This window comes from Triticum urartu, chromosome 4, assembly GCF_003073215.2.
Source record: "Triticum urartu cultivar G1812 chromosome 4, Tu2.1, whole genome shotgun sequence".
NCBI classification, from domain to species: domain Eukaryota; kingdom Viridiplantae; phylum Streptophyta; class Magnoliopsida; order Poales; family Poaceae; genus Triticum; species Triticum urartu.
The window spans coordinates 230,101,913-230,128,254 of NC_053025.1; positions in this window are offsets into that span (position 1 = coordinate 230,101,913).

Below are 26,342 nucleotides of genomic sequence, written 5' to 3' on the forward strand. Positions count from 1 at the left end.
TGAGTTTTGCAACTGAATGCCATCTCCGGTCTCCAGACTCGTACTACCCGATAAGGGCCTTCCCACTTAGGTGATAACTTGTTTGTACCCTTGGTGGACTGAACGCGCCTAAGGACAAGGTCGCCTTCCTCAAAACACCGGGCATGAACCCTACGGCTATGAAAGCGACACAGGGCCTACTGATAGCGTGCAGCACGCATAGCAGCCCAAAGACTGTTCTCCTTGAGTAGCACAACGTCGTCACGCCGGTGCTAATCTTGCACTACTTCGTCATCGGCAAGCACTCGAGGGAACCCATAAATGAGTTCCATGGGGATTACTGCTTCTTCCATGTTGTCGGCATCCTGGGAAAGGGGGTACCCAGTCTTGCCTACCTGCGGCCCACGGCGTGGCTCCGTCGACGGCCCGGTACGGACCAGATTCAGCATCAAAAACCCAAGACCCTCGCGAGGGGCCATGCCTCCTGAGGCGGACGACGCCAAGACCTCCCTAGGGGCGGCCTCACCAGGCTGGCTCCGGAGTAGTGGAGATATCAATGCAAGGAGCACCTCGCGAGGTTCAAATGACGTGAGCCATGACGACCAAGGCCAGGCGAGCGCCAGCGGGCGCAGTGTACCCGTTTCCTCTTTGGTGCTAAGGAGGCAAGTGCAAGCGCGGGGTCCCGAGGAATCAAGCTAAGATTTCCATATCGGTGCAACTAGACCAAGACCGCCAGGACGGCAGGACGGAGGTCATCACGGAGCCCACCGCGGCATCACCACTAGAGGCTTTTGCAAGCGTTTTGTCAAGATAACTTATACTAGTTGTCTCCCTTCAAATGTGGCCGTCGTGGGATCCCTTCCCGCCTATATTTGGGAAGAGGACCAAGGCCATTATAAATAGCACTTACTCACTACCATAGAGGGGGACAGATCATTCAGGTCACCCTGTCACCCACCAGCTCATCGAGCTCAAGAACACCTCACCTCCCGAGGCTGTTCTACCACTATACTAGTTCATCCTCAACCCCTTGAGGCAATCCACCACAAAGCCAGAGTAGGGTATTACACCGCAAGGTGGCCCAAACCAGGATAAACTCCTATGTCTCTTGTCTGTTGGGTTTGTCGATCTAGGCCGTGGGATCAGGGCACAAGCAGATTGGTGAGGACGAGTTCTTCACATGCACCCCAGTGTTCGAACCTCTCAAGGGTATGCGGAACACTGAATCCGACATTTGGCGTGCCAGGTAGGGGTGTGTCAAAGCTCCGCCTCTCTGTCCCCTTTATCTCTCCATTCGCTTCATCTCTTCGTTCGGCTCTGATGGCATGCGCCGCTCCTCCGGATGGATCGGTGGGCGCGCACGGAGATGCCGAGGGCCTCCGGGCCTTCACCCCTGCCATATGACGATTGCAGTGGCCACCCAAGTTCAGGCAGGACCTGCCGCCCCGATACGATGGTGCAGCAGACCTGGTGAGCTTCTTCAAGGCGTATGAGGAGGCTGTCTGGGCGGTGACGACATGGTCATGGAAAACTTGCTTCCCATAGCCCTCGTGGGCGCGCTGCACTCCTGGCTTCTCAACTTGCCAGGATCTTCGGTGTCCACCTGGGAATAGTTCTGCGGCCTCCTCATCGCGCGCTTTGCAGCACCGGCGCCTCACGCCGTCGCAGCACTCCTAGGTGGTTCATAGACGCTGCCCTCGGACCGCCATGTCAAGCAATTCTTTTGCCAAGAGGGTGTCGCATGAGAGCAGCATGGAGCTCCTCCGGGATGGGTGGCACCCGAGGCCGACCTCACCTTCGACTCAAGGGACCATCCTGGGACCACCATGGGCGCAGGCGCACTCCCGATGCTCTGCACACCCACCATCTGCAAGGTAGTGGTAGCCAAGACCCTCATCGACGGCGGACCGGCCTCAATGTGCTCTCCGTGGAAGCTTTCAGCTTGCTTCATGTGTCACATGGCCGGCTCCGCCCCACCAAGCCATTCTCTGGGGTCGTCGATGGCTCTAGCAGCCCCCTGGGGCAGATCAGCCTCCCCGCCCCACCAAGCCGTTCTCTGGGGGTCGTTGATGGCTCCACCAGCCCCCTGGGGCAGATCTGTGACAAATACCGCACTGAGCTCATTGACTTCGACATTGCCCACATCGACCTCCCTCATAACGCCATCCTCGGGTACCCAGCTCTAGCCAACTTTATGGTAGCAACTCACCCTACCTACAACCTCATGAAGATGCCAGGAAGCAGTGGCGCCCTCACTATGGCCGGGGACACCAAGGAGGCACTGGCGGCTCTCAAGCTTGCCTTCAGGGCCACGGCTACCGCGTGGCCATAGGAGGAAGGAGCCCCGGGGGCTCTGGGGGCTGCGCCAGCAAAAAAGAAGGAGTTGTTCTCTCAAGACCGGGCCGAAACGAAGCAGGTGCCGGTTGACAAATATGGGGCATCGGGAGCCACCTTCACCATAGGTGCCAACTTCGCCCAGACCAAGAAAAGGCACTAGGTGATGGGAGCCCAAGGAACTGGCTGGAGTCCCAAGGGGGGTGATTGAGCATCACCTGAATGTGTGCCCTAATGTACGCCAATGAAGTAGAGGGTGCGGCGGCAGTCCACAGAGAAGCAATCGTTCATTGTCCAAGAAACCCGCAAGCTGCAACACGTTGGTGTCATTCTGAAGGTGTGGTACCTAGAATGGCTGGCAAACCCGGTCGTCATTTCCAAGAAAGGCAGGAAGGAACGCATGTGCATCGATTTCACCAACCTCAACAAGACTTGCCCTCAAAACCCCTTTTCGCTACCGCGCATCGACCAGATCATGGACTCCCCCACCGAGTGCGACCTGTTGTGTTTCTTGGACGCATTCTCAGGGTATCACCAAATCAAGATGGCGGTACATGATGTCAAGAAGATGGCATTCCTGACCCCGTGCGGGGTGTACTGCTACACCTGCATGCCCTTTGGGCTGCGTAACGCCAGAGCAACCTTCCAGCGGCTGATGAACATTGCTCTGGGCCAATAGCTTGGGAGGAACGCTGAGGCCCACGTCAACGACATGGTTGTGAAGTCTCGGGAGGCAAGGACCCTCATCAAGGACCTGGAGGTGACGTTCGCCAGCCTGCACCAGGTGGACCTAGGCCTCAATCTGGAGAAATGTGTGTTTGCCGTCCCCTCTGGAAAGCTATTGGGCTTTATGGTGTCACATAGGGGAATCGAGGCAAACCCGGGGAAGGTCAAGGCAATAGAAAGGATGTGTCCGCCACAGACTCTTAAGGAAATGCAAAAGCTGGCTGGCTATGTGACCTTGCTTGGGTGCTTCATGTCCAAGCTAGGGGAGCGCGCTCTCACGTTCTTCAAGTTGATGAAGAAGAAGGGGCCATTCGAGTGGACTCTAGATGCTGACGCGGCGTTTCAAGACCTCAATAGATACCTCAGCAGCCCACCAGTGGTTGTGGCGCCGCATCCTCTCGATCCCCTAGTGATTTACCTGGCCGCCACACCTCACCCTGCCAGCGCATCGCTAGTGGTAGTCCGGGAGGAGCACCAAACCAAGGACTTGTCGGGCAATGCCCCACGGCAGGGCAAGGCAATGCAACTTCTGGACGTCGCCCCTGAAGCCTCGGCGACACCAACAGATGACCAGGTTCCACAAGACGTTGCTCACAATGCCGCAGTTGCCCTAATAGGCGACCAAGCTCCTAAGGTGCCCCAGCCTCAGGAGGTTTCGGACTCCACCAACACATCTGCCCTCTTCGAGCACCCAGTGTACTTCGTTAGCACGGTACCGCTGGACGCACGGGCACGTTACCCCATGCCGCAAAAGCTCTTGCTCTCGCTTCTCATCGCGTCATGCAAGCTGCGCCACTACTTCCAAGGCCACCCCATCAAGGTCACCTCAGCTTACCCACTAGAGAGGGTGCTCCGGAGCCCCGATGTTGTAGGTAAGGTCGCCGAGTGGAACGTCGAATTGTAGGCATTTCAGCTGGAGTTCAGCACCACCTGGGTCATCAAGGGCACTGCACTCGCTGACTTCATGGCGGAATGGACCGACACTTTGGGGTCAGAAGCAGGCGAGGACTGTTCCCTCTCACCGGGGAGTGAGGCACCAGATGGCTGGGTCATGTACTTCGACGGCGCCTTCGAACGGCAGGGTGCGGGGCCTGGAGCCATGCTCATTTCGCCCACTCAAGACATGCTCTATTACACCGTGTAGCTCATCTTCCAACAAGGCGAAAAGGTCTCCAACAACATCGTAGTGTACGAAGGGCCGATCATCGGTATCAAGGCCGCGTCAGCCTTGGGAGCAAAGCTCCTTACCATCAAGGGCGACTCCCAGCTCCTTGTCAACTTCTCCAAAAAACTGTATGAGCCAAAGGACGAACACATGGAGGCATACCTGGCAAAGGTACGCAAAATTGAGAAGCAATTCTTGGGCCTGGAGCTGCAGCACGTGCCTCGCTGCATGAACAAGGAAGCCGACGATATCGCCAAGAGAGCACCCAAGCGCCAGCCTCAGGAGCCCGGCGTCTTCGAGGAGCGGCTCTTCAAGCCTTCGGGAGCCCCTTCGGCGGCAGAGCCAACACTGCCTCAGGAGGAGTTCCCCCCAGCACCAACCTCGGGAGCTCCTGCCTGCGGCCCGACCTCAGGAGCATGCCTGCTCCTCGCGCTCAAGCCTCAGGAGGGGTGCCGGACCAAAGAATTCAAGGCGTACCTACTTCAGGGAACCCTGCCGGAGAAGAGCACGTGGCTCGGCAGGCCACAACCTACTGCATTCAGGACGGTGAGTGTCGGTGTCAAAACCGGCGGATCTCGGGTAGGGGGTCCCGAACTGTGCGTCTAGGGTCGATGGTAACATGAGATAGGGGACACGATGTTTACCCAGGTTTGGGCCCTCTTGATGGAGGTAATACCCTACGTCCTACTTGATTGATCTTGATGAATATGAGGATTACAAGAGTTGATCTACCACGAGATCATAATGGCTAAACCCTAGATGTCTAGCTTGTATGATTATGATTGCCTCTACTGACTAAACCGTCCGGTTTATATAGACATCGGAGGGGCCTACGGTTGTATAGAGTCGGTTTACAAAGGAAGGAATCTACATATCCAGATGCCAAGCTTGCCATCCATGAAAAGGAGAGTCCCATCCGGACACGGGAGGAGGTCTTTTGTCTTGTATCTTTATAGCCCATTAGTCCATCCCATGTTACATAATTCGGATGCCAGAGGACCCCTTAATCCAGGACTCCCTCATTAGCCCCTGAACCAGGCTTCAATGACGATGTGTATAGTGCGCAGATTGTCTTCGGCATTGCATGGCGGGATCCTCCTCTGAATACTCCAAAGCAGCATTCGAACACAGAAAAACGTGTCCGGCTCTGCAAAACAAGTACCACACACACCCGCAGAGAGTATAATATTTTAAGAGTCCAATCCACCAACAACTTTTGTAGCATGCCATCACATCACTGCCCGGTCATTATTTCGAACCATTTTCTAGTCTCCCGCTCCATGCTTCAAGATGCGGTTTTATTGGCACGTCTTGTCAAAGTAGAGATTGCATCCCCTTATTGCAGGATTCTCATCAATACGGGCATGGGTAATCCAACCGCGTCGTCTGCACGACCCTTGGGGAATAGGCGAGTTTGAAGGAGAGTGGGGAGGCGCTTGATATTCGCAGACTTTATAAAGGGATAAGGATTTCACCTTTTCACGCACACCCTCTTCCTCTCTGCCCATCCATTCTCGAGCTCCAGCGCCCAAGCTTCCATCCTTTCCACCTCAAAAAAGCACTCCATCCATGTCCGGATCTGGAGCGCAGGGCAAGTGGATGGTTTCCTCCGTCAAGGAGAAGGACGTCACCAAGCTCGTAGAGGCCGGGTACTTAGCCCATGAAATCGCCCACCAGCTTCCAGCAATGGGGCAGATCATCCCCACTCCGGAGCCCCATGAGAGGGTGGTATTCATCCCCCACTTCGTCCGCGGATTGGGATTCCCTCTCCACCGATTCATCCGCAGACTCATGTTCTACTATGGCCTTGATTTCCATGATCTGGCCCCCAACTCCTTCCTCAACATCTCGGCATTTATTGTCGTGTGTGAGGCCTTCCTCCGCATCGCACCCCACTTAGGATTGTGGTTAAAGATCTTCAATGTGAAGCCTAAGGTGGTGGGCGGTCAACACGCAGAGTGCGGAGGCTCCATGGTGAGGAAGATGCCCAATGTCTCATGGCCCAAAGGTACCTTCATGGAGACCGTCAAAGGGTGGCAACAGGAAAGGTTCTAAGTCACAGAGCCTCGCAACGCCACCTGGGCCGCGGCTCCCGAATTCGAGTCCGGCGCCCCAATGCGGCTCACCTCCTGGCTAGAGAAGGGCCTAGACTAGTCTTTGTCGGATGAGCTGATAGCGCTTCAGACGCATATCAGGAGCATGGTGGACAAGAACATCAAGCTTTTCAGTGTCATCCAGGTGATGCTTGTTCGCCGGATCCTTCCGTGCCAAAGCCGGACTTGCCATTTGTGGGACTTCAATCCGGTCGAGCACCAGACCTTGCAACAGTTCTTCGGCACTACGCACGAAGACATCTAGAAGGTGCTCTTTAAGGCCAACGAGACGTGGCTGGTAATGACCGAGGACCGTGGGCACGACCTGGCCCATCCCGCTAGTCCAGTAAGTTTTTCATATTTCCAGGTGTATCCTTTACTTGCATACTCAAGGAAGACACCTAAGCTTCCCCCTTAATTTTTTCAGGGCTGGACAAAGAAGGCGGAGCGGATCCAGTGTCTGGCTCCGGTGCCCGAAAACCCAGCAATCCCTCATATCACGAAGATGCTGGTTCCGGTGCCCTACCAAGCTCAAGAGAAGAAGGCCAAGAAGAAGGCCAAGGAGACCAGGAGTGGTCTCCGCCGTAAGGGCACTTCGGACGTGACATCCGAAGACGCCAAGACCCACTCCTCCCACACCTTGTATGAGGACAAGGAGGAGGAAAGCAACTCTCCCCAGAGGGGGGGAGGAAGAAAAGGGCAGACTCCATGCATCTGGAGGCAGAGGCGTCCAAGAAGGGGAAGGTCGATAGCAGCTGCCACACCGAGGACTCCGCGTGGGACATCTATAGCAGCTCCGAGTGTCACCCCCGGGATAAGCCACTGGCCGAACCGTATGTACAAGACGCACACATATATCCAGCTCCTTTACTTCATGGTTTTAACATGTTGAACAATGCACTGCAGTCCGGCTCGTCCTGAGCTCCAGCGATCCTCATCTTCGGGGAATTCACTGGATCCGAATGTGATTGACAGCGGGCCCTTCCAGTGGCCTCTTCTCCCAAGGCCATGGATGACACCGATGTGTTGTCCCGAAGGACCTCCCCAGGACAGGGACAGACGTAGGAGGCCATCAGGGTGGCGCCAGAGGATGAACCCTCGGCCGCCGGACACATGGGGGAGCAAATCCCCATGGATACTGGCGATGGGGGCCATATCCAATCTGGCCCCCGGCCGAATACAATTCCGGAGACCTATATGGCTCCGGAATCCGGCAAGCAGCCTCCATCGAAATAAGGAGGTGCACTGATTGTGCTGGTGACCTCTGCCCATCCCGAGGCACCGAATACTCTACCGGAAGCGCTGCGAAGTGCTTCCATTGTTGAGGAACACCGTACCCTCATGGGTACGGTGGTTGAGAGGATTCAGTCCGCAAAGAGCGGACTGACCGAAGCCTACACAAGCCTTCTAACAGGCTTTGAGGTATGAAAACAGAATTTATGCAAAAGGAATGTCATAGTATAGATAGTAACCCCTGAGGCACTGTCCGGTGTTTGAAAAGAAAGGCTGGACAGAGGATCAACTAATTTTTGCAGGAGACTAACCATACGTGTTTATGTGAATAAGCAGGTGTCTTTACTGGTTGTGACCTCTCATGCTGCTGAGGTCTCCGGACTGAAGCAGAGTCGGGAACGAACCGAGGAAGAGCTCGGCCGCGTGAAAAAACTGCTGGAGGACCATCAATGTATGCAATGACCTTGTGTAGATCCAGAAAGGATGAATGATTTGTGTTGACCATAGTGCCATGATATTTTGTAGGAGCGGTGACCAAGGTGGAGACCCTCAAGAAGGCGCTGGCTGAAGCCCAGGAGAGAGCGGCAAAGGAACAAGCAGCTCGTGAGAAACACGAGGCCAGGGTTGGTGTGGTCCAGCAGGAGCTCCATTATGCCGTGAAGAAATGTGAGTCCTTGGAGCGCAATATTGCAGATCACGAGTCAGAACTTGCCAAGGACCGCCAAAGCGCACATGAAGACCAGGTTGAAGCCCGGGGCGCTCTCCAGGAAATCCAGGAGGCCAGAAATATTGCAGCGGGTAAGGCCTTTATTATGCAGAGCAAGTATGTGAAGAAAAGGTTCCTCTTACTAACCCGGATTTTGACTTCTCCAAGGGCGTTTGCGGATCTGCCGCGCAGTGTTGCCGATGCTTCGGAATTCTTCCGAGCCAAAGAGGGGAGCTCAACGGAGAAGCTCTTCTGGTTGCAATACCTTGCGCCAGAGCATCTGGTGCCCTTTAGCGACCAGCTGAAACAGCTGATCGAATTGCATAGGGTGGCTGAACTGGTCATGAAGGATTTTATAATCCGTCTATGGCCTACCGATGCGATACCCAGCAGCTTCTTCGGGCTCGTGAAGCGGCTGGTCAATGCCTACCGTCGTCTTGATGCCATCAAGTGGTCGGTCTGCACTTAAGGTGTGTGGATGTCCTTCGCCCGTGTCAAGGTGCAGTGGGCGAAGATGGACGCCGTCAAGCTCGCCACCGAGGGACCTCCCGCGGGCAAGAAGCACTGCACGCCTGAGCGGTATTTCACGATGTCCTGAAGGGATCCCGCATTGGACAGGGCCAGTGTTCAAAATACCTTATCTTTGAATGAAGACATTCATGTTATCCCATCATGTATTATGAAAGAAAGTCATTATGTAATATAATGTTTGTTGTTTGCAAAAAAATTACCTCCTATGTGGCCGTTTTGTCAAATCTGAGAGTTGGCCAGTCCTCGGCTTCAGCCCCCACGTAGGTAGTACGGGGGTGTTCGGGATGGAATCTAAACACTATTGATCCAAGAGTTCAGTCCTTGAAGGAGGTGTTTAGCGCAACAAACCAGGCAATCGGACTATGTGGCTTTACCACTCTCACTTAGCCATAGGACTTTGATAATATAAATGTAGGCGCAACCCCTAGTTAGCATTTAATCCGGACTAGTTAGTATTTAACCCAGATGTAACTTGCCATATTTGTAACTCCGACTCTTGCCATTTTCATCTTTAAGTTATGAAATTCCCTTCGTGGTTGGGTTTTGTCTTTAGTTTTGCATTTTGTTCCTGACATGCATTTCATATCATGTCATCATGTGCATCACATTTGCATTCGTGTTCGTCTCATGCATCCGAGCATTTTCCCCATTGTCCATTTCGCAATCCGACACTCCCACATGCACCGGCGCACCCCTCTTGTCTCTTTTCGTGAGATGGTGTTAAACATTCCCGGAATGGGCCGAGATTTGTCAAGTGGCCTTGGTACACCACCAGTAGACCGCCTATCAAATTTTGTTCCATTTCGACTCCGTTTGATACTCCAAGAGTTAACTGGGTAACCGCGAAAGCTTCTTGTGTGTTGCAGCCCAACACCCCTCCAAAACGGCCCAATAACCCATCTAAACCATCTCCATTTCCTCCGTTGTCGGATCACGATCGTGTGAGCGAAAACTACACCTCATTTGGACACTCCAAACTCCCTCTACCTATGTGCACTCCTCTGAAATCCCGGGCACTAAAACCCTAGTCTAGCCTCCTCCGCTGCCGGACACGTCCGGATCGGACCGGACGAATGTGTGCCGCCACCCGCACCAACTGGTGAGCGCCACGTGGACTGCCGCCACCTCCCACCGTGCCATCCTGATCGGCCCGGGGCGGGCTCTCAAGCCCATCGCCGCCACCGCGCCCACGCGCCCGCTCCTGCGCCTCCCTGCCGAGCACCCCGCCGTCGTCGCTCTTCACCGCGCCGCTGCCCGGCCAACGCCACCTGCACCACTCCTCGCCGGCCCCACACACCGCCGCGAACCTCGCGCCACCGCTCCTCCACGCCCGTGCCGCCTCTCCCCGTTGGCGCCAGATCCGGTCTCCTCCTCTTTGGCGATCTCCTCCCTCGACGCCGGCTGTCTTCTTCCACTCCGGCTAGAACTCCGGCGAGCTCATCTGGCGAACCTTGATCCGCGTGCCGAAACCCTAGATCCGTGTCGGAGGTGATGATTTTCTCTAAGTCCCGAAATCCCCTTACATGTTATGCCTTCTTTGACCTTCATATCTCAGTGACCATAGCTCCGAATCATGCATATGATATAACGATTTGTTTGTCTCGTTGATCTCTTCATTCCAGTAGCATTTCCATGCATGATACTGCCTTTTATGATGCCCTTTTCATTGATGAAAGAGTGCTATAAAAAGTTAACTGTTGATACTTATCAGATCATGAGGTTTTGTCATTTTTGTTGCATTTGATGTGTGCATCATATGAGTTTGAGGTCTACATGTATTTTGAACTAGATCATGCCATATTTACAGAGGTTCTTGTATTGTATTTTTTTGATCTATGTGGTGACTAGCACAAGCATGCAAACTAGGCTTCGTGATGTTGCTGTTTTCAGGGACTTAGGATTTTGATGTTATTTTGATGCCATGTAAACTTGATGGTATAGTGAGATCCATGCTTATTTTGAGTTACTTCTGTAAGGATGTTTTGAACATGTGGTTATGCTCTATCCATCCGTGCCCCTGTTTGCAATTATGGAGTGGTATAGCATGTCCTTTTCTTGCTCTACTTTTGCTATAAAATGTTCCTAGCAGAATGTTAACATGTTAATAAATTTTGCCATGGTTGTTGCTAGTGATCCATGGATCCTATGAACTTTCTCTTGCCATGGTTAGCATCATGAACATGTCATCTTGCTATTGGTATGATTTTAATGTCATGCAATGCTTTATGGTGAGTGGCATGAGCTCGCAAATTTGCTATCATAATTCTGTTAATAAAACTTGTTATGTTTACATGGGTGCCATCATGTCTTCTGTGCGTTTTTGGCCCATGATCAGTAAGGGACTATCAATCTATGCTTCTAGTAGAATCATTCCTTGCTCTAAACATTGCTTCCTGATGTTGTTTTTGACATGTTAGTATTTTCACTAAGTCTGTGATGCTGATATCTTTTGCACTTTTGCCATGCTTGTTTGAACCTGCTCTTATGTGATTTAGCCGTCGCTCAGTGTTCATGTTTTGTCAAGCATCTCTTGTAAATCACTGCCATATGCTTTGTTTCCATGTTGGAGTACAGTAGCTTAGTTTCTTGTTGCTTTCTAACTAGCATCATGCTGTTAATCACAGAATATCACCATTCTTGTTTTGCTTGCCATTTGCAAACCGTGCCTCCGTTTCCGGTGAACTTTATATCGATTTCAACCGAAATCATCTACCTTTCCAGCGGCACACTTGGTTTGCCAAGTTGATGCTTTGATCATTCTTTCCCTTCCGGAGCACGCATATGATTTGCATATCATGTCTTGCATATCATGCCATGTATTGCATCATGTTGCTTGTGCATTGCACCGTGATTCATTGTTGTTCATTGCTTGTGTTCTTGCTTTGGATATAGCTGGGAGACAAGTACGTGACCGAGGAACCTGTTGAGTATGCTAACGAGGATCAAGCTTTCGACAACTCTGAGAACTTTGCAGGCAAGATGACCATACCCTCGAAATCACTTCTATCTTTGCTTGCTACTTTTTAGCTCTATTGCTATGTCGCGCTACCTGCCATTTGCTAATCATGCCTCCTGTATTGCCATGTCAAGCCTCTAACCCACCTTCCTAGCAAATCGTTGCTTGGCTATGTTACCGTTTTGCTCAGCCCCTCTTATAGCGTTGCTAGTTGCAGGTGAAGTTGAAATTTGTTCCATGTTGGAACCTGTATATTTGTTGGGATATCACTATTTTATTTTATTTACTTTAATGCATCTATATACTTGGTAAAGGGTGGAAGACTCGGCCTTATGCCTGGTGTTTTGTTCCACTCTTGCCACCCTAGTTTCCATCATACCGGTGTTATGTTCCTTGATTTTGCGTTCCTTACGCGGTTGGGCGTTACGGGAACCCCTTGATAGTTTGCTTGGAATAAAACTCCTCTAGCAAGGCCCAATCTTGGTTTTAACATTTTCCACCTAAGCCTTTTTCCCTTGGGTTTTGTGGACTCAAGGGTCATCTTTATTTTAAACCCTCGGGCCAGTGCTCCTCTGAGGGTTGCCCAAACTGGGCGATGTTCGGCGCCCCCTGGGCAACCAGGGTCTATGCCAACCCAACGTCCTGCCCATCCGGTGTGCCCTGAGAACGAGATATGTGTGACTCCTATGGAGATTTGTTGGCACATCGGGTGGCTTTGTTGGTCTTGTTTTACCATTGTCGAAATGTCTTGTAACCGGGTTTCCGAGACTGATCGGGTCTTCCTAGGAGAAGGAATATCCTTCGTTGACCATGAGAGCTTGTGATGGGCTAAGTTGGGACAACCCTGCAGGGTATAAACTTTCGAGAGTCGTGCCTGCGGCTATGTGGCAGATGGGAATTTGTTAATATCCGGCTGTAGAGAACTTGACACTTAACTTAATTAAAATGAAGCAACTGCGTGTGTAGCCGTGATGGTCTCTTTTCGGCGGAGTCCGGGAAGATAACACTGTCTCGTGTTATTGTTGAATGTCAGTAGCTTCAGGTTCACTTCTTGATCACTTATAGCTTCTCGACCGTGCGTTGCTTCTCTTCTCGCTCTTATTTGCGTAAGTTAGCCACCATATATGCTTAGTGCTTGCTGCAGCTCCACCTCACTACCCTCTCCTACCCATAAGCTTAGATAGTCCTGATCTCGCGGGGTGTGAGATAGCTGAGTCCTCGTGACTCACGATTACTTCCAACAGTTGCAGGTGCCGAGGATACCAGTGCAGGTGACGATACCGAACTCAAGTGGGAGTTTGAGGAGGATTCGGGCCATTACTATATTTCTTTTCCGGATCGTCATTAGAGGAGCCCAGTTGGGACGATTGGGGATCTAGCATTTGGGGTTGTCTTCTTTTATTTTGGTTCCATAGTCGGACCTTTGATTGTATTTTGGATGATGTATGAATTATTTATGTATTGTGTGAAGTGGCGATTGTAATCCAACTCTTTATACCTTTCTTATTCAATACATGAGATGTGTGAAGATTACCCCTCTTGCGACAAGCTTACCATGCGGCTATGCCTCTAAGTCATGCCCCCGACACTTGGGATATATATCCGCATTGTGGGTGTTACAAGTTGGTAATCTGAGCCATCCCCGACTTAGGAGCCCCCTGCTTGATCGAATCGCTCACGTTGTTGAGTCTAGAACAAAATGTTTTGAGTCTTAGGATTACATATATTAGAGAGTAGGATTCTTGTTACTCCTCTATCCCTTCGTCGCTCTGGTGAGGCCTCATGACGTAGAAGTTTTGACTCTCCTCTCCTCAAATTTCACGAAAAAAATTAGGATCACACGGGTATGTTGGAATCATTCTGATAGTCTTGTGATGAGAACATTGTTCTTAGTGCGTCCAGACATTTAGCGGTTGTGGCAGTGTCCCGGGGAGTTGAGCTCCGAGGTGTTGTCGTCACAATTTTATCATTGCAGTTCTAGAATACCTGAGTTCGCCGACATCGACAATCTCTTTTATGCAGTTGTTGGTGAGATAACCTTGACGCCACTCAGTACTGGGGAGGGAGTTCGGGAGTATTACCATAACTCGTATAACGGATGCTTTTCGAAAGTTGTGGTACATGATTTACGAAGGTTTCTTGGTTATGTGTTGAAGGATGGATACAGCTGCATGTAGGAATTGTTAGTTTGGGTGAGATATTATGCTTCCCCTGTATCCCCAACACATAATTGCATAACTAGAAAGTTTCGGGAGTTTTATAGGTGGGAATTCATGTAGCTCTAGTATTTCTTCCCGCAGATATTTGGTATGTGATTGGGTAATCCGTACCACTTATTTGTTCATATCCGTACCTCGTTGCTTTATTAATCTTTCTTTATCTAAGTGGCTTCTCAACCTTATGGACGTGTGATGATTTACGTTGGAATTCATTCATTCATCCTTGTTCGAATGTTTATTGTGAAGACTTTATGTTGAAATTTCGATCCATTGATTCAGCTTGAATATCTGTCTTTTAAAATTCGAACGGATGTCACCCTCTTCAGGATGGCTCCTCCAATGCGTCAGAATTCGGACCGCAATGATGGAGATCAGTCGAACCCTCCGCCACCACCTCCACCTCCAGAGGCATGGCAAGCTGTCATGGCAGCCACCAACGCCAACACTCAGATGCTTTTGCAACTCTTGCAAGAGCACAACCAAGGGCAAGGCAACCAAGAAAATCAAGGCCAAGGCAACAATCAGCCTCAATTTGCTACCCTCAACCAGTTCCTCGCAAACCAACCGAAGTCCTTCAGCAACTGTGCCGAAGCCACAGACGCCGACGATTGGCTCGTGGACATTTGCAAGAATTTTGAATGTAGCAATGTCAGTCCTGAGGACTTTGTCAAGTTTGCTTCATTTCAACTCAAGGACCAAGCTGCTGAGTGGTATCAACAATACAGAGATTCCAAAGGAGGTCGTGTGATTACCTAGGATGATTTCTGCCGAGACTTCATAGCTCATCAAATTCCACCAAGTGTGGGTGAGAGCAAGCGTGAGGAGTTTCGCAATCTCAAGCAAGGCAGCATGTCCGTGTATCAATACAATATCCAGTTTCAGAAACTTGCTCGCTTCGCTAAACAAGACGTCCCTGATGAAAAGAGTATGATCTATCAATTCAGAGGTGGCCTTAGAGAAGATCTGTAGTTAGTTCTCGTGCTTCTTGAGCCGACCTAGTTTGATCAATTCTATAACATGGCACTAAAGCAAGAAGCTGCTCAGCTCAAGTGTGAGACTTCTAAGAAGAGAGTCAGGGATGTAGTTCAATCTTCTTCTTCATCACAAGTGGCAGCTAAGCAACAGAAGTTCTGGTTGCCTCCCCCTCCGTTTCACCAGCCCTACCAGCAGAAGAGCAAAGGTGGCAATGGATCTTCCCACCCACCCAACACAGGCTATCAGAACAAAGCTCAGTCTCAAACTCCAAGGTCATGTGCTCCTTATCATCGTCCGCTCTCAGAGGTTACTTGGAACAAGTGTCAGCGGAAAGGGCAATATGCAAACAAGTGCTTCAACCAAAGGCGCCTTCCGCCTCCTCCTCCTGTGAGATCTTCCAGCAATGCAGTGGTCAAGCATAATTCCAAGTATGCAAAGGTGAACATGATGAATGCAGCTCAGGCAGAGGATTCTTCAGAAGTGATCATGGGTAATCTTCCAGTCAGTGATATTCCTGCAAGAGTCTTATTTGATACTGGTGCGTCTATTTCATTCATATCGAAGCCTTTTGCATCCATGTACGATTTGCATACTGTCGATTTTCCTAAGCTGATAGCGGTTTCCTCTCCGGGTTTGTTCATGAACACCAAAATGATGGCTCTAGATGTTTCCATCAAGATGGGAGACTATAAATTTTTGTCTTCTCCAATGGTCCTTGGTGACTCGGATATTGATCTAATTCTCGGGATGGACTGGCTTTCTAAGCACAAGGCTCAGCTTGATTGTGCTGGCAGGCAGATTCAATTGACACACTCTTCTGAGGATGTGATCATCTATGTCACTCGGGATGAAACCATTTGACTGTTTTCTCTCAATGAGAAGGGCGAGTTGAATTCCATGTCTCAGATTCCAGTCGTTTGTGAATACCAAGACGTCTTTGCAGAAGAGCTTCCGGGAATGCCTCCTCACGGCCAGTTGAATTCGTTATCGATTTTGAGCCTGGCACGGAACCTGTTTGCAAGCATCCTTATAAGCTTGGCCCAGAGGAGTTGAAGGAGTTGAAGAAATAACTCGATGAACAAGATCGTATGGGTCTGATCAGACCGATTTCATCTCCATGGGGTTGTGGTGTCCTTTTTGTCAAGAAGAAGGATGGAACGAAATGACTCTGTGTTGACTACCGTCCACTGAACAAGAAGACAATAAAGAACAAGTATCCACTTCCCAACATCAATGAGCTATTCAAGAAACTTAAAGGGGCCAAAGTATTATCCAAGCTTGACCTCCATATGGGTTATCATCATATTCGCATTCGTGAACAAGATATTCCCAAGACAGCATTCAGAACAAGCTATGGTTCTTATGAATATACTATCATGTCTTTCAGCCTTGTCAATGCTCTTCCAACGTTCTCTCGCATGATGAACTTTATCTTCAACCCGTACCCAAATGATTTCATCCTGGTGTATCTCGACGATATATTGGTCTTCTGAAAGAATAAGGAGGATCATGCCAAGCACTTGAGATTGGTGCTTGACAAACTCAGAGAGCATCAATTCTATGTGAAGTTTTACAAGTGTGAGTTCTAGCTTGATGAAGTTCTTTACCTTGGTCATATCATCTCCGCCAAGGGCATCATTGTTAACCCCGAGAAGGTGTCTGCAATTGTGAATTGGAAACCTCCTCAGAATGTCAAGCAGCTCCGCAGTTTTCTTGGGCTTTCAAGCTATTGTCGAAGATTCATTGAGAATTTCTCTAAGATTACAAAGCCTCTTTCCAACCTCCTCCAGAAGCATGTCAAGTATGTATGGACACCTGAATATGACATTGCTTTCAAGACCCTCAAAGAGAAGCTGGTCACAGCTTCTGTCTTGACTCCTCTTGACGAATCCAAGCCATTTGAAGTTTTCTGTGATGCCTCCTTACATGGTCTCGGTGCTGTGTTAATGCAAGAGAAGAAGGTTGTGGATTATACCTCTCGTTAGTTGAAGCCCAACGAAAGGAACTACCCCACTCATGATCTTGAGTTAGCGGCAGTTATTCATGCATTATTAATGTGGATACATCTCTTGTTGGGAAGGAAAGAGGACATCTTCACAGATCATAAGAGCCTCAAGTACATCTTCACTCAACCCAACCTCAACCTCAGGCAGCCTCGATGAGTCGAAATGATTCAGGAATACAATCCGAGTATTGAATATACTCTAGGCAAGGCCAATGTCATTGCAGATGCTTTGAGCAGGAAGGCTTACAGCAACAGCCTAATTCTCAAGCCCTTCCAACTGGACCTTTGTGAAGCTTTCCGCAAACTGTATCTCCAAGTTGTTCCTCAAGGCTTTCTTGACAACCACCAAGTCTCTCCTACTTTGGAAGATCAAATTTGTGAGGCACAACTCTTGGATTCCATGGTGAAGAAGGTGAAACAAGGGATTGCCAAGAGCCAACCCAAATACAAGTGCTATCGCATTAATGACAAAGACACTTTATTCTTCAAGGACCGAATTGTGGTTCCTAAAGGTGATCTAAGGAAGGTCAATGAACGAAGTGCACAATTCTCTTCTATCCATTCATCCTGGAAGTACAAAGATGTACCATGACCTCAAGCAGTCGTATTGGTGGACTCAAATGAAGCAAGAAATTGCTCAATTCGTGAATGAATGTGATGTCTGTAGAAGGGTGAAAGTAGAACACCGATGGCCAACTGGTCTCCTCCAACCTCTTGCTATTCTAGAATGGAAGTTTGACCATATCGAGATGGACTTCATCACTGGATTTCCCAAGTCCAAGCGTGGAAATGATGCTATATTCGTTGTCATCGACAAGCTCACTAAAGTGGCTCATGTCCTTCCAATAAAATAATCTATCACAGCAGCTCAGCTGGCAGAGCTATACAGCTCCAGGATTCTCTCTTTGCACGGCATTACGCAATTGATATCTTCAGATCTTGGAAGCATATTCACTTCTATGTTCTGGGACTCCTTCTAGAAGGCCATGGGCATCCACATTCGCTTTGGCACAACTTTCCATCCTCAAACTAGTGGCCAAGTCGAGCGAGTCAATCAAATTCTTGAAGATATGCTCAGGGCTTGTTTCATTTCCTTCGGTATGGAGTGGGATGATTGTCTTCCATATGCCGAGTTCTCCTACAATAACAACTTCCAAGAGAGTTCGGGCAAGGCCCCATTCAAAATTCCCTATGGTAGAAAGTGTCGTACTCCTCTCAATTGGTGAGAGACTGGTGAACGCCAACTTCTTGGCATTGACTTAATCACAGAAGCTGAAGAAATGTGTAAAGTCACCCATGAAAATATCAAAGCCACGCAATCGCGCCATAAGAGTTACTATGATAGAAAGCACCATGACTTGGCTTTCGAGATCGGAGAACATGTCTACCTCCGCCTCTCTCCAATAAAAGGTACTCGTCGCTTCGGTATCAAAGGGAAGCTTGCCCCTAGATACGTGGGTCCTTTCAAGATCATTGGCAAAAGAGGCGACCTCGCCTATCAACTTAAGCTTCCGTCCAAGTTCACAAATGTGCATGATGTGTTTCATGTGTCACAGCTTCGCAATTGCTTCAAGACTCCTGAGTGCACCATCAACTTCGAAGAGATTGATCTCCAAGAAGATCTGTCTTATCATGAGCATCACGTTGCTATTCTTGAAGAAACCGAGAGCAAGACTTGCAAAAAGTCAATCAAATTCCTGAAAGTGAAGTGGTCACACCATTCCGACCGAGAAGCCACCTGGGAACGCGAGGACCACCTCCGTTTCGAATATCCGGAGTTTTTTCATTCCTATATCTCGGGACGAGATCCTCTCGTAGTGGTGGAGTGTTGTAACACACCGGATGTAACTTGCCATATTTGTAACTCTCACTCTTGCCATTTTTGGCTTTAAGTTATGAGATACCCTTTGTGGTTTGGTTTTGTATTTCGGTTTGCATTTTGTTCATGACATGCATTCCATATCATGTCATCATGTGCATCGCATTTGCATTCGTGTTCGTCTCATGCATCCGAGCATTTTCCCCCTTGTTCGTTTCGCAGTCTGACACTCCCACATGCACCGCCGCACCCCTCTTGTCTCTTTTAATGAGAAAGTTTTAAACGTTCTCGGAATGGGAAGATATTTGTCAAGTGGCCTTGGTACACCACCGGTAGACCGCCTGTCAAATTTCGTTCTATTTGGAGTCTGTTTGATACTCCAACGGTTAACCGGGTAACCACGAAAGCCTCTTGTGTGTTGCAGCCCAACACCCCTCAAAAACGACCTAATAACCCATGTAAACCATCTCCATGTCCTCTATCGTCGGATCACGATCGTGTGAGTGAAAACTACACCTCATTTGGACACTCCAAACTCCCTCTACCTATAAATATGTGCACTCCTCCGGAATCCTGGGTCCTAAAACCCTAGTCTAGCCTCCTCCACGACCGGACGCATCCGCGCCGCCGCCTGCAGCCAATCGGTGAGCGCCACGTGGCCCACCGCGACCTCCCACCGTGCTGGCCCGCTCGGCCCGAGGCGGGCCCCTGAGCCCATCGCCGCCACCGCGCCCACGCGCCTCCCTGTCGAGCGCCCCGCTGCCGTTGCTCTTCACCGCGCCACCGCCCAGCCGCCGCCACCCGCACCACTCCTCGCCGGCCCTGCCGGGTCGCCGGCCCCATACTCCACTGCAGACCTCGCACCATCGCTCCTCCACGCCCGTGCCGCCTCTCCCCGCCGACGCCAGATCCGGTCTCCTCTCTGGCGAGATCCTCCCTCGACGCCGGCCATCTTCTTCCACTCCGGCTAGAACTCCGGCGAGCTCATCCGGTGAACCTCGATCCGCGTGCCGAAACCCTAGATCCGTTCCGGAGGTGATGATTTTCTCTAAGTCCCGAAATCCCCTTACATTTTTATGCCTCCTTTGACCTGTCATATCTCGGTGACCGTAGCTCTGAATCATGCATATTATATGACGATTTGTTCGTCTCGTTGATCTCTTCATGCCAGTAGCATTTCCATGCATGATAATGTCCTTTATGATGCCTTTTTTCATTGATGCAAGAGTGCTATAAAATGTTAATTGCTGGTACTTATCAGATCATGAGGTTTTGTCATTTTTGTTGCATTTGATGTGTGCCTCGTATGAGTTTGAGGTCTACATGTATTTTTAACTACATCATGCCATCTTTACAGAGGTGCTTGTCTTGTATTCTTGTGATCTATGTGGGAACTAGCACAAGCATGCAAACTAGGCTTCATGATGTTTCTATTTTCAGGGACTTGGGATTTTGCCGAGTCTTTTCCTATAAAATTACGGAGTGCCCTAGCATGTATTTTGCTTGCTCTACTTTTGCTATAAAATGTTCCTGGCAGAATGTTAACATGTTAATCAATTTTTCCGTGGTTGTTGCTAGTGATCCATGCGTCCTATGAACTTTATCTTGCCATTCTTAGCTTCATGAACATGTCATCTTGCTATTGGTATGCTTTTATTGTCATGCAATGCTTTATGGTGAGTGGAATGAGCTCGCAAAGTTGCTATCATAATTCTGTTTATGCCATGCTCTATTTTTCTGCTATGTCTGAAACTGTTAATAAAACTTGCTATGTTTACGTGGGTCACAACATGTCTTCTGTGCCTTTTTGGCCCATGATCACTAAGGGACTATTGATCTATGCTTCTAGTAGAATCATTCCATGCCTTTGTTTGCTATGATATGTTCTTGTAGCATGTTGTTTTCTTGCTCTAAACATTGCTTCCTGATGTTGTTTTTGACATGTTAGTATTTTCACTAAGTCTGTGATGCTGATATCTTTTGCACTTTTTCCTTGCTTGTTTGAACCTGCTCTTATGTGATTTAGCCGTAGCTCAGTGTTCATGTTTTGTCAAGCATCTCTTGTACATCACTTCCGTATGCTTTGTTGCCATGTTGGTGTAAAGTAGCTTAGTTTCTTGTTGCATTCCAAGGGGCATCGCGTTGTTAATCGCAGAATAGCACCATTCTTGTTTTGCTTGCCATTTGCAAACCATGCCTCCGTTTCCGGTGATCTTTATATCGATTTCAACCGAAATCATCTCATCTTTCCAGCGGCACAATTTGTTTGCCAAGTTGATGCCTTGATCATTCTTTCCCTTCTAGAGCACGCATATGCTTTGCATATCATGCCATGTATTGCATCATGTTGCTTGTGCATTGCCCTGTGACTGATTGTAGTTCCGTTGCTTGTGTTCTTGCTTTGGGTAGAGCCGGCAGACAAGTACGTGACCGAGGAACCTGTTGAGTACCCTAACGAGGATCAAGCTTTCGACAACTATGAGAATTTTGCAGGCAAGATGACCATACCCTCGAAATCACTTCTATCTTTGCTTGCTAGTTGTTCGCTCTATTGCTATGTCGCGCTACCTACCACTTGGTTATCATGCCTCCCATATTGCCATGTCAAGCTTCTAACCTACCTTCCTAGAAAACCATTGTTTGGCTATGTTACTGCTTTTGCTCAGCCCCTCTTATAGCGTTGCTAGTTGCAGGTGAAGTTGAAGTTTGTTCCATGTTGGAACATGGATATTTTTTTGGGATATCATTATTATATTTTATTTAATTTAATGCATCTATATACTTGGTAAAGGGTGGAAGGCCCGGCCTTATGCCTGGTGTTTTGTTCCACTCTTGCCACTCTAGTTTCCATCATACTGGTGTTATGTTCCTTGAGTTTGAGTTCTTTACGAGGTTGGGTGTTATGGGAACCCCTTGACAGTTCGCTTTGAATAAAACTCCTCCTGCAAGGCCCAACCTTGGTTTTAACATTTTCCACCTAAGCCTTTTTCTCTTGGGTTCCCTGGGCTCAAGGGTCATATTTATTTTAAAACCCCGGGCCAGTGCTACTCTGAGTGTTGGTCCAAACTGGGCGATGTCCGGCGCCCCCTAGGCAACCATGGTCTATGCCAACCCGAAGTCTTGCCCATCCGGTGTGCCCTGAGAATGAGATACGTGCGACTCCTATCGAGATTTGTCGGCACATCGGGTGGCTTTGCTGGTCTTGTTTTACCATTGTCGAAATGTCTTGTACCCGGGATTCCGAGACTGATCGGGTCTTCCCGGGAGAAGGAATATCCTTCGTTGACCGTGAGAGCTTGTGATGGGCTAAGTTCGGACACCCCTGCATGGTATAAACTTTCGAGAGTCGTACCCGCGGTTATGTGGCAGATGGGAATTTGTTAATATCCGGTTGTAGAGAACTTGATACTTAACTTAATTAAAATAAATCAACTACGGGTGTAGCCATGATTACCTCTTTTCGGCGGAGTCCGGGAAGAGAACACGGTCTTGTGTTATGCTTCAACTTAAGTAGCTTTAGGATCACTTCTTGATCACTTATAGCTTCTCGGCTATCCGTTTCTTCTCTTATCGCTCTTACTTGCATAAGTTAGCCACCATATATGCTTAGTGCTTGCTGCAGCTCCACCTCACTACCCTCTCCTACCCATAAGCTTAAATAGTCTTGATCTTGCGGGTGTGAGATTGTTGAGGCCTCGTGACCCACGGTTACTTCCAAACAGTTGCAGGTGCCAAGGATACCAGTGCAGGTGACGATACCGAACTCAAGTGGGAGTTCGATGAGGATTCCGGCCGTTACTATGTTTCTTTTTCGGATGATCAGTAGAGAAGCCCAGTTGGGACGATCAGGGATCTAGCATTTGGGGTTGTCTTCTTTTATTTTGGTTCCATAGTCGGACCTTTGATTGTATTTTGGATGATGTATGAATTATTTATGTATTGTGTGAAGTGGCGATTGTAAGCCAATTCTTTATCCCTTTATTATTCAGTACATGAGATGTGTGAAGATTACCCCTCTTGCGACAATTCTACCATGCGGCTATGCCTCTAAGTCGTGCCCCGACACGTGGGAGATAGAGCCACATTGTGGGTGTTAGAGTGCGGGTCGTGAAAACAGGTAGAATGATCATCAAGAAGAACATCTAGAGATTCCCCCCACATGTCTGTGCTTCTTGCCGCCTTGGTATATCCTTCCTTCGAAAGGACCGGTGATTACGCCGTCGAGAGGGGCCTATAGAGAAGAGACCAAAAAATGTTAAAAAGGAAAAGAAAAAGCATGTGTGGGAGCCGTATGATGGACCACAATCAAGTTATGCCTCTGTCTATGCCCATGGTATTTGGAGTGCGTAGTTATGTATGCGGTACATATGCTGCCATTTGGTCGGGACTGAGACGGAGGACGAATTGCTAGTCGAGCTCCTGACGAGCTGGACTGTCCTACTGCAGAGTAGTCCGGACTCGTTTGACAGTGTGCGGGAGCTTGGCCGCCGAATTAAGGTTCTACTTGGTAAGGCCGCTCTGTACTTGAGGGAGCGCTCCGTGCTTCCGTTGACTATTATGACATCGCGTGGTCCGGGCATCTTAAGTTTGAGATAAACATAGTGTGGCACCGCATTGAATCGAGAAAATGTAATTCTTCCAAGCAGTGTGTGATAGCCACTGCGGAAGGGGACGATGTCGAAGATCAATTCTTCACTTCGGAAGTTGTCTGGGGATCCGAAGACAACTTCCAATGTGATTGAACCCGTGCAGCAGGCCTCTACACCTGGTATTACTCCTTTAAAGGTAGTTTTTGTGGGCTCGATCCTTGATGGATCGATGCCCATTTTGCGTAATGTATCCAGATAGAGCAGGTTGAGGCTGCTGCCACCGTCCATGAGGACTCACGTGAGGTGGAATCCATCAATTATTGGGTCGAGGACTAATGCGGCTGAACCGCCATGATGGATGCTGGTCGGATGATCCCTGCGATCGAAGGTGATCAGACAGGACGACCACGGGTTGAATTTTGGGGCGACTGGCTGTATCGCATAGAGGTCCCTGAGCGCTCGTTTGCGCTTCCTTTTGGGTATATGGGTAGCGTATATCATGTTGACCGTTTTAACCTGTGGGCAAACTTCTTATGTCCCCCTGTGTTCGGCGGACGGGGCTCCTCGTCATCATTCTCGCTTTGCGATCCCTTCTCCTTGTCTTCGGCATTTAACTTGCCGGCCTGTTTAAAGACGCAACAACTCCGGTGGGTATGATTGGCTGGTTTATCAGGGGTGTCGTCGATCTGACATGGATGATCGAGTATGCGGTCCAAGCTGGAAGAGAACGGATTGTTCCTTTTATATGGCCTCTTCCGCTGACCGGACTTGGAGCCACTGAATCCGGCGTTGACCCCCGTGTCATCAGTATTGTCACCATTGTTTCGACGCTTATGCCTGTTGCGTCAGGGCTTGCCGTTGCTATTCTTGGCTTTGGAGGTGCCAGGTTCGCTTGCATTATGATTACTACGGGCTAGCCAACTATCCTCGCCTGCATAAAAGCGGGTCATAAGTTCCGTGAGGGCTGCCATGGACATCGCCTTTTATTGGCCGAGGTGTCAGGCGATCCATTCGTCGCGGATGTTGTGCTTAAAGGCTACTAGAGCTTCGGCATCCACGCAGTCGACGATCTGGTTCTTTTTAGTTAAGAACCTTGTCCAGAATTTCCTGGCTGACTAATTTTCCATTCGTCGAGGAAGGAAGCAAAAGAGAGAGAAGTAAGGATTAGGGAAGTAATTTGGGAATGGGTTTAATTTTCCTGGACTCGCTAAATGAGCTTGGTCCGAGAAAAATAGAAGTTTGCATGATTGCAAGATTTAAACTCAAACTCATCCAAATTTAATCAAATGGTTTGAACTAGGACTAGGGTTTTGAAGTGCCCAGAAATGTTGAGAATGTAGGAAGAGTCTCGATAAAACGATAAAAGAATATGAGGACAAGTCAGAGACCAAGAATTGAGATAACAAAGGCATTGGGATTTCTTTGCAAGTGTGTCAAAGGTAATTCGACATCAATGGAATATTTTATAATAGCTCCCTAATATTGGGAGGATACGTTTTGAAGAGAAATCACCATTGTGAAAATCCCCCGATTTAAATGGACCAAAGATCCATATAATTTGTTTAGTTGAATTGCAAAAATTAATGATATGATGACATGACGACATGATGCAATGCAAGCGATGACATGATGAATGCAACAAAGCAATTGAAACACACGGTGACAATGGGAATAAAGGGAAGGCATCCGGAGAGTCAGTTTTGGGACGTCATAAGGGTGCACCTCCCACTCTGGACGCGCGCGTAGGAAAATGCCTGCTAGCTGCGGGCCAGAGACACGTTCCCGGTGGCGGAAACTTCGACCCCGATCCACGAGGCCTTACTACAATAGCCAACAGCCTGCAGCCAGAGTCAATCAGGCCCCGCGACCGGCAGCTCGCCGACAAAGAAGCACAGAAGCTGGAGCCAGGTGCCGGCTGGCCTCTCCAACCACATGACGAACTCCGGGAGCACCTCTGCCAAGTGGAAGCGTGGCCGAGGAGGCTGGGAAACCATGGCCCGCCTCCCCTTGTCATAGGGGGTGCCTCACCCTTGGCGGCTTGCGCCGCGAGAAGGAACACTGCCACGGCCGCCTAGGGCAGCGCTGCCCCCCAAAGGAGTGCGCCCGCGCCCCCAAGGGGCCACAACAGGGGTCGCAGCATGCTTACGGGGGCAGCCTCGCCCTCTCTTGGGCGGCGGCGAGCCATGTCCCTCCTTGGGGCCTTCCCTTTCTCGGCAGCGGAGAACTTCCTCATCGGCGCCATGGGTGCTACGGCAAGTCAGCTAGGCTAGGAGGAGAAAGAAGGAGCGGGTCGCGAGAAGAAAGATATGAGCAAGGGGGCTCCGCCCCTCCCCTCATTTATAGCAGGAAGGAGGCCAACCATCGGCCTCCATGATCCCATGCAATGATGGTTTTCCCCGCATGTAGCAAAGTCTCGCCAAGTCGAACGGTTGCCGAGGTAGCGTGGGGAACTGGAGGCCCCCACGTCCTATTAATAGCCATGCGTCAACCAAGGCTGCTGGCGGAAGGGGCCCGTGGTGCTCCACACTTTCCCTTTGTCTTCGCCTCAAAGCCAAGTTCGAGCGCGCCTTGGGCCCGGGGGTTACGGTCGTCCTCCTAGGAACGAGGGTAACCAGTCTTGCCTGCCTGCGGCCCACGGCGTGGCTCCGTCAGCGGCCCGGTACGTCCCAGTGATGACCCACAAGTATAGGGGATCAATTTTAGCTCTTTTCAATAAGTAAGAGTTTCGAATCCAACGAGGAGCAAAAGGAAATGACAAGTAGTTTTCAGAAAGGTAATGTCTGCAAGTGCTGAAATTGTAAGTAGTAGATTGTTTGATAGCAAGATATTTTGTAACGAGCAAGTAATGATAGTAGTAACAAAAGTGCAGCAAGGTAGCCCAATCCCTTTGAGGCAAAGGACAGGCCAAACGATCTCCTATAATAAGTAAAGCGTTCTTTAGGGTATACCGGAAATTCATCTAGTCAATTTCATCATGTTGGTTTAATTTGTGTTCGCTACTTTGATAATTTG